Source organism: Gekko japonicus, unplaced genomic scaffold (genome assembly GCF_001447785.1).
Source record: "Gekko japonicus isolate JY-2015 unplaced genomic scaffold, Gekko_japonicus_V1.1 scaffold1920, whole genome shotgun sequence".
NCBI lineage: Eukaryota > Metazoa > Chordata > Lepidosauria > Squamata > Gekkonidae > Gekko > Gekko japonicus.
The window spans coordinates 220,924-228,617 of NW_015173193.1; positions in this window are offsets into that span (position 1 = coordinate 220,924).

Consider the following 7,694-nt stretch of genomic DNA (forward strand, 5'->3'; position numbering starts at 1 on the left):
ATATGAATCTGTACTTGGAGGGGGAGGCAGTGCTGAGAGAAGGAAATGAGGGATAAGAGAAACCTTTTGGGAATCACATTTCTAAACGAACTCTACATTGTCCGTCCATGGAGACTGCAACGGCATGGAAAATGCAGAATCCCTTATTTCACATTGAGGCTTTAATGTTCACACCTACTTGAACTCATTTCTGTTTTTTATACATCTATTAAAAAACGTTGCCTTTCACCAAGCATTTATAGTTAGGTGAGAATTCTAATTGATTTTTCGTCTCTCATTTTCTTAATGTCTCGTTGTTTAGTTTTAATATTTTTACACAAGGAATCACTATTACACATTCTGACAAGCTTTGTTGTTGATGATGATGTCTTCGTGCATTCTTTGATTAGAAAGGACATAAAGAAATGTTAGATCTACTCAGTCAAATAAATAGAAACTGCTCTGAGCATTTAGTAAAGGTGGTTTCTGACTGTAGTGCAGGGGTTAGAGGGTGGGACGAGGGCCACAAAGGCTCATATTCAAAATCTCCACCAGCCAACCTTAGGAGAGTCACTCTTTCTCAGCCTAACCAAACTCACAAGGATAAAATGTCAGAGGAGAGAGCCACGGACAGCTCCCTAAGTTCCTTGGAGGTCGGGTGGAATAAAAGGGTGATGGTTGTGGTGGAAAGGGCCTGGGCCTCCCGTCATGTATTGCCACCCCAGCAATTAGGCGAGAGCTAGGCGTCAAATCAATTGAAGCACTAGCGTGGCTCCATGCTTTAAGTTTTAGCGCTAAAATGCTGTATGCTGCTCCGACAGATGGCCTGCAGTATCTCTGGAGCCCGGATTCATCCCATAGCCCCTGGTTCAGGATGCTAGATGATAAGCTTTTGCAACTATGAGTCACTCCTGAAGATATCAGCTCCTCAAATCTTTTGGACCTCAGGAAAAGATTAACATGCCTAATAACTGAGTTTGGTTTCATTTCAACCTGGAGTAGAGGAAGGCAGGTTTTCTCCCCATAAGTGCTAGGAATTATTCCAACCGGAGAACCCCCTCATTATTTATCTGCTCTCAGTGTTCCCTCAGAGGATTGAGCATTTATGTTAGCATGTTTGAATGCCTTCCCTTCTCTGAGGTTTTATGGCAGGCTTTTCGGTATCGCCTTTTCAGATAGATTTTGTCAATGTGGTTCTGGCATTATCGATACCATCTCACATATAATGGTGGACTGCCCCTTGCTAAAAATAGAGAATCTGTTGGATCCAGAGGTGAATTTTGGTGCATGATAACATCTTGTCAGATTCAATTTCCCAAACCCTACTTTTGGATCTAAACAATTATTGCACTGCAGCCGTAGCAAAGTTTTTGGCAGCTGCTTCTTCTTTTTCTAGACCTATAGGCTTAAAGTTAAATTAAAATTCTTTAGAAGAAGTAAATCATTATGCTATGGTTTGGGGTTGTTCAAGACCTTGTGTCCATGAACAAAAAAGAGATTAGGAACAAAGAATAGGTGGAAAGTGCCACAAGTCACAGCTGACTTATGGCAACCCTGTAGGGTTTTCAAGGCAAGAGACATTCAGAGGTGGTTTGCTGTTGCCTGCCTCCACGTCATGACCCTGGTATTCCTTGGAGGTCTCCCATCCAAATACCAGCCAGGGCCGACCCTGCTTAGCTTCTGAGATCGAGCTAGCCTGGGCTACCCAGGTCAGAGAAAATGTTATAGATATTATTATGTAATAATTCTGATGGAATTACTATGCAATAAAGCCTGCTGCTTGTATGTGGGTTAGAATATACTCCTGCTGTTCCGGTGCATGTATAGCGATTCTCTTACGTGTCTATAACTGTGTGAGCATGCACGGATCCTTTGCTAGTCATTTTAGACTTAAGATGTGTTCATTCTCAATGTGTTTTTAATTGCTTGGGAGTCTTGCTTGAGGGAGATAAGCAGTTTTTTTAAAATAAGTGTGAAATGCTCTGTCTTCTAAGCAGCCTTGAGGGCTTAGTGCAGAAAGGCAGGAGAGAAATGACTTGCTTCTATATTACTGAGGTATCCCCCAGAGGTGCTTGCCCAGCCTCTTTACTGAAAAGGAGCCAGCAAGGAGATTCCACAATCCAAGATTTCCCGTGAGCCAACAATTCTTAGAATGAGGGAGTGTCTCCTAATGTTTTGCCCCATGTGTGTCTTTATCATGCCTCCACAAGGCTGCTTTTGAAGAGTGCTCAGAAATTGCAGTGGGTCCAGAACATGGTCAGTGTGAGACAAAGTGACTAGGCAACACCTATACTGAAGGAACTGCACTGGTTGACAGCTAGTTTCTGGTCTCAATTCAGTTCTGACATGCAAAAAACACATTGCTGAACAAGTTCACAGTATAATGAATAAACAATGAAGATACTGCTTTAATTGTTGTTTTGTTTCAACAGCTGAATAACATCAAGAGACCAAAGTCTCAGCACAAGCAGGACGAACTTTCCCAGGCTTGACTGTCCGTTTCGACTTTGCTCTGTTAGGACGTTTGATAAAGACGCAAAGTCGAAACGGACAGTCAAGCCTGGGAAAGTTCGTCCTGCTTGTGCTGAGACTTTGGTCTCTTGATGTTATTCAGCTGTTGAAACAAAACAACAATTAAAGCAGTATCTTCATTGTTTATTCATTATACTGTGAACTTGTTCAGCAATGTGTTTTTTGCATGTTTGATCTGAATTGCTGGGTCCTATTCACCCTTGTTGCTCAATTCAGTTCTGACCTTTACTATTCTTAAGGGCTTTGGTCCAGGAGACCTGAAAAAAGGCAAGCCTCCAGCTCCCATATGGATCTGCCATCTACCTGGCTGATCCCGGACTAGCTTTCCCTTGACTGGAACCAAAGGTTTTCAGCAGCTGATGATCCTGTTGCTGGCCGATGTCAGACTGTCCTGTCTATTTTGTAGCCACAGGACAACTAACAGGTAGGATGATCTTCTCGATCTCAAAAAACAAGGATCTAGAAGATGTGGAGGAAATCGGGGGATGCTGCGGGTCAAAATGCAGCTGCGCAGCAAGTAGTGGGAAACTGAAGAATACAATCGGGGGGGGGAAGGGAAGAGCGAGGGCGGCGCAGCTGCTTGTAGGAAATCGGTTACAGAGTGCATATTTTGTTCTGGGTGATGCTGTGGCATAGCAAGGGCTAATCACATAGTGCTGAAATGTCACTTGACATGTGCTCCTGCAGTGGCTGGCCACTGCTTTCAAAGATAATGTTATTGCAAAGCTCATGCAGTATCAAGAGAATTGCACTTTGTGTGCGGGCAACATGAGGTGGGTTTTTCAGATTCACTTCTGGGTCACACAACCCAGTGCAGACAGAAGTCGTGACCTTTAGAGTTCTCCAGAAGTCTTCATCAGGTTGGATGTTAAAAGAGGAGATGGGGTACAATTCAAGCCATGGTGGTAAATTTTGTTACCACCAGCTCCACCTAGCAACATTTCATCTATGCAAACTTGTATGTCATTTTACACACAACATATATAAAAGTCCCTAGGCTGCCAGAAACATCCCCACCCCCAGTTTGCTTTTTAACATCCAACTTGATGAAGAATTCTGGAGAACTCCAAAGCTTGCACACATTTTTGTGGTATTTTGATCTGTTCCCAGAAAAAAAGGTACCCCTTGTTTTCTTGTTTTTTGAAGACAAAAATGCTTTATAACAGTGAGAAAAGGGCATAACTTCTAGGAAACATTTCTGTCTTGGGTTCATGGAAGAGAGGTCCGTCTGTCAATGGCTGCTAGCCATGGAGATTGAAGAGAGCCTCCATAGACAGAGGCAAGAAACCTCTGGATTGGCAGGGCTGAAAAGCAGGGGAGGGCTTTGGATTCTAAACTCTGTTCGTTTGGCCCTCCAGGGCAACTGGTTGGCCACTGTCTGAAACAGGATAATGAGCTAGATGGACCACTTGTCTGATCCAAAAGGTTCTTAGGTCATTGAAATGTACTGGGTTCGGACACGTAGAGTGATTAGCTCATGTTTATTAAGTGGTTTCAGTTCAAAACTATGACAAAAACTTGCAGAGTCGGAGCCCTGCTTATATTCATGAAACACACCACACCAAACACACACACCACATCCCACGATAGGCTATTTACAGAGTATTGTTTGCCAATTGGCTACTACTAGGATCTGGATCAATCTATTGGTTCATTCTAGGATCCAAACCTTCTATTGTGATGCGCTCCAAGCTACGCTATTCTGCATGTTCGCTAGCGAGCCCTTTCGCAAGTATGGTTCCATTGCGATACATAACATCAACTCTCTTTTTTTAACATTACTGGGTTCCTGTTCCTGTATTTCTATTTGTTTACAAACAGAAAAGACCTTCTACAGAATAAAATATACTGGATATTTTTTTTTTAAGGACTTCTCTCCTGACTAGGTGTCCTCACTATAACATTTGTCCTAAAAATATTCTGCACAAGCTGAAATCTCAGGTTCCTACCCTAAGCATTCCCTCTTGGACCCTAGCTGGGCATTCTTTCCCTTCCCCCAAAAAACCCCGCACCATGGGCATGAGGGAGGAGGGCATATGAAGTTGACTCATCCTGTTCCCCTGTTTGTTGACCTGCACAGCCCTCCAGATTAACTGGGAGGACAGAGTTAACAGATCTCCACAGGGATAATTAGGCGGATCTCAGGAGGTAACAGCTGGGGGACCCCTCTGGTAAATTAGAAGCGCCATGGCAGCACTCCTAGATAGCTCTTTGTATTAGAGTGGAAAATCAAGAAATTCATCCGCTAATTCTTTTGCTCGTAGAAGCGGCACGAGAACATTTCATCTTCCCATGCAGCCTCTTTTCAGTGCTCCAGGACCAGACTGATTTCAAATTCTCTCTCAGTTGTTGCAAGGTACTTTGAGTCAATACTGAGATATGGTTTCTGTGAACAGCAGTACAAAAAAATTGAGATCTCAGCCTGCTCAGTGGTTTTCGGGGTGGTTTTTTCCCCCTTTTTAAACAGACACCAACTGCTCAAGCAAAAGTTCCATTTCCTACAAAAAGTTAAGAGTTTTCAGCTGAAACCTTGTTGCTGTTGTCTGTTATCTTTTGATAAAAGGAAGACGGATAGTGGCAGAAGTACTGCATGTCTTGGAAAGTCAATGTTTGCATAAAATCTGACATGACAAATGAACTCTGGCCAGACAGGCTGTACACATTCTCTGCCTCAAGTTATTACAAAGACTGACCTGGATTATGTTTGGAGAAAGGATAAGCATCTGTCTAGCAAATTCTGTCATTTGCTAAAGTAAAGATTACCACGTAGTTTAACTAAATAACAAACCAAAAATGGCTTTTTTAAATGTACATCTACATGTTGTAAGGGATTTTCTCTACACTTCAGTGCCTTCAAATGTCTGCCTACATTTGCACTGGAGTAAGAACATTATGATGAAGCACAGCTAATACGGTTCTCAAATGCCTATGGAGAAATGCCCAGTCCCTTGAAGAGAATTTTAATGGGATGTCATTTACTAGGTGATGTTATTTATGTCCATGCAAAGAAAAACTTCAGCTTCTCATTTCTACATGCTGAACCTCTATGAAAGCACAGGACATTTTTTTCCAAGCCTGTTGGCAACCCTACAATATTCTGTGAACACAGGATCAGCAATCTGTGAACACAGGATCTCTCTCAATAACCGTAAGGTAGATAGGACACCTGAGAAAAATAGCCCATGTGGGTTATTTGCACCAAGTTCTGTATTGTTGAGAATTCCCTCCCCCCACTTCCCGCAGAATCGTAAACACATCTGTACACCAGCCAGGGTACCCCCATTATATCTCCAGTGTTTCCCGAACCTGCTATGTGACAAAGTTCTGGGAAAGCCCAGATGGCTGCCACATGGATGAGAAAGTATGGATTTTCCCAGTGTCTCCTTCCCCCTCCATCCATGTTCATGGCCTCTAATGCAACTATTTTCTCTCCCTGCCACCAGGGGGCTTTCTAAAAAATGGCAATTGAACACTCTTATATTGTTTTAACAATATATTAACCTATGTAACAACTGCCTATTTCCACACATTAAGCCTCTATTAAAGGGGTAAGACACTTCTCCCCACAAGCCTGTTGGCAGACCTATAAAAACCACAGCAGTTGACTGTATTCATCAGAAAATCAAATCCCAGGAGCAGACTATGAAACCAGTTTAATACCTGCAGGCCTTGGTTCCTGCCGGAGCGCACCAGAGCACCACTCCGCCAGTCAGAAGCCCGAGAGGTGGAACATCACACGAGAGGTCATTCTGACAACCCCAACTCTCGTTAGGGGCTCTTTAAAAAGTTATGGCCGCCGCGGGGTGTTCTCAGTGGCAGCTGCAACGCCCGCGCGGGGTGAAAAGTTCTCTAGGATCCCTGAGCCCCAGGGTGGTGGCTTTGGACTCCTAGGGGCAAATTCCACCTCTCACGTGTGACGTCAGAGCCACATTGCTGCTACAGACATCAAACGCGAGAGGTCATTCTGGCTCCCCCAGCTCTCCTAAGGGGCTCTTTAAAAAGTTATGGCCGGCGCCGCTTTTCTTGGCAGCAGCTGCAACGCCGGCGGGGGGGAGCGGGGCGAAACACTCCCTTGCCTCCCTGAGCCCCAGGGTGGTGGCTTTGGACTCCTAGGGGCAAATTCCACCTCTCGCATGTGATGTCCGAGGTCATTCTGGCTCCCCCAGCTCTCCTAAGGGGCACTTTAAAAAGTAATGGCCGGCGCCACTTTTCTCGGTGGCAGCTGCAACACCCGCACGAGGGGGAGGGGTGGGGCAAAATGTTCCCTTGCCTCCCTGAGCCCCAGGGTGGTGGCTTTGGACTCCTAGGGGCAAATTACACCTCTCGCGTGTGATGTCCATCACACACAAGAGGTCATTCTGGCTCCCCCAGCTCTCCTAAGGGGCTCCTTAAAAAGTAATGGCCGGTGCCGCTTTTCTCAGCGGCAACTGCAACGCCTGCGTGGGGGGGGGGCAAAATGTTCCCTTGGCTCCCTGAGCCCAGGCTTTGGACTCTTAGGGGCAAATTCCACCTCTCACGTGTGATGTCCAAGTGGTTGCCTGAAAAATGGCCTGAAGAGCAGCGCCCCCCCCCCGCCCTCCCCTCCTTTTTCAGGCTCCACGCTAGAATGCCGGCCTGAAAAAGGGCCAGCCGAATTTCAATTTCGGCCCCATTATATCCTATGGGCCATTGAAGTCAATGATTTGAGCCTCTCCCTCAAACTCCCTCCCCTCCAGCCCCCAGAATATACCCTATGTTTTCGCCATTGACTTCAATAGCCCATAGGATATAATGGGGCCGAACTGCGGAAAGTCGATTCAGATCAGAGAATCTCAATCGGCCCGCAGCAGCCTGAAAGGGGCCCCAATGGGCCATTTTCGGGGGTGCATTCGGTTCAGAGAACCGAATGCACATCCCTCCAGGAGCCGGCTTGCTCGGGCTCTCTGCAGCCACGCGGAACCTGAGCAAGCCAAGGGAAGGGAAGGTGGTTTAAACTGCCTCTCCTTCCCTCCAGCAGCCGGCTTGCTCGGGCTCACTGAGCAAACCAAGGGAAGGGAAGGTGGCGGAGCAGCTGGAGACATTGAGCCTCAGCTCCACAAATAATGAGCACTCGAGCCCCGCCCCCAGCAGCCCTCAGGCCAGAGCACCTGGAGCAGTCTTGGGAGGCGGATTGGCAAAAAGCAAAACCAAAAGCGCAGGAACTC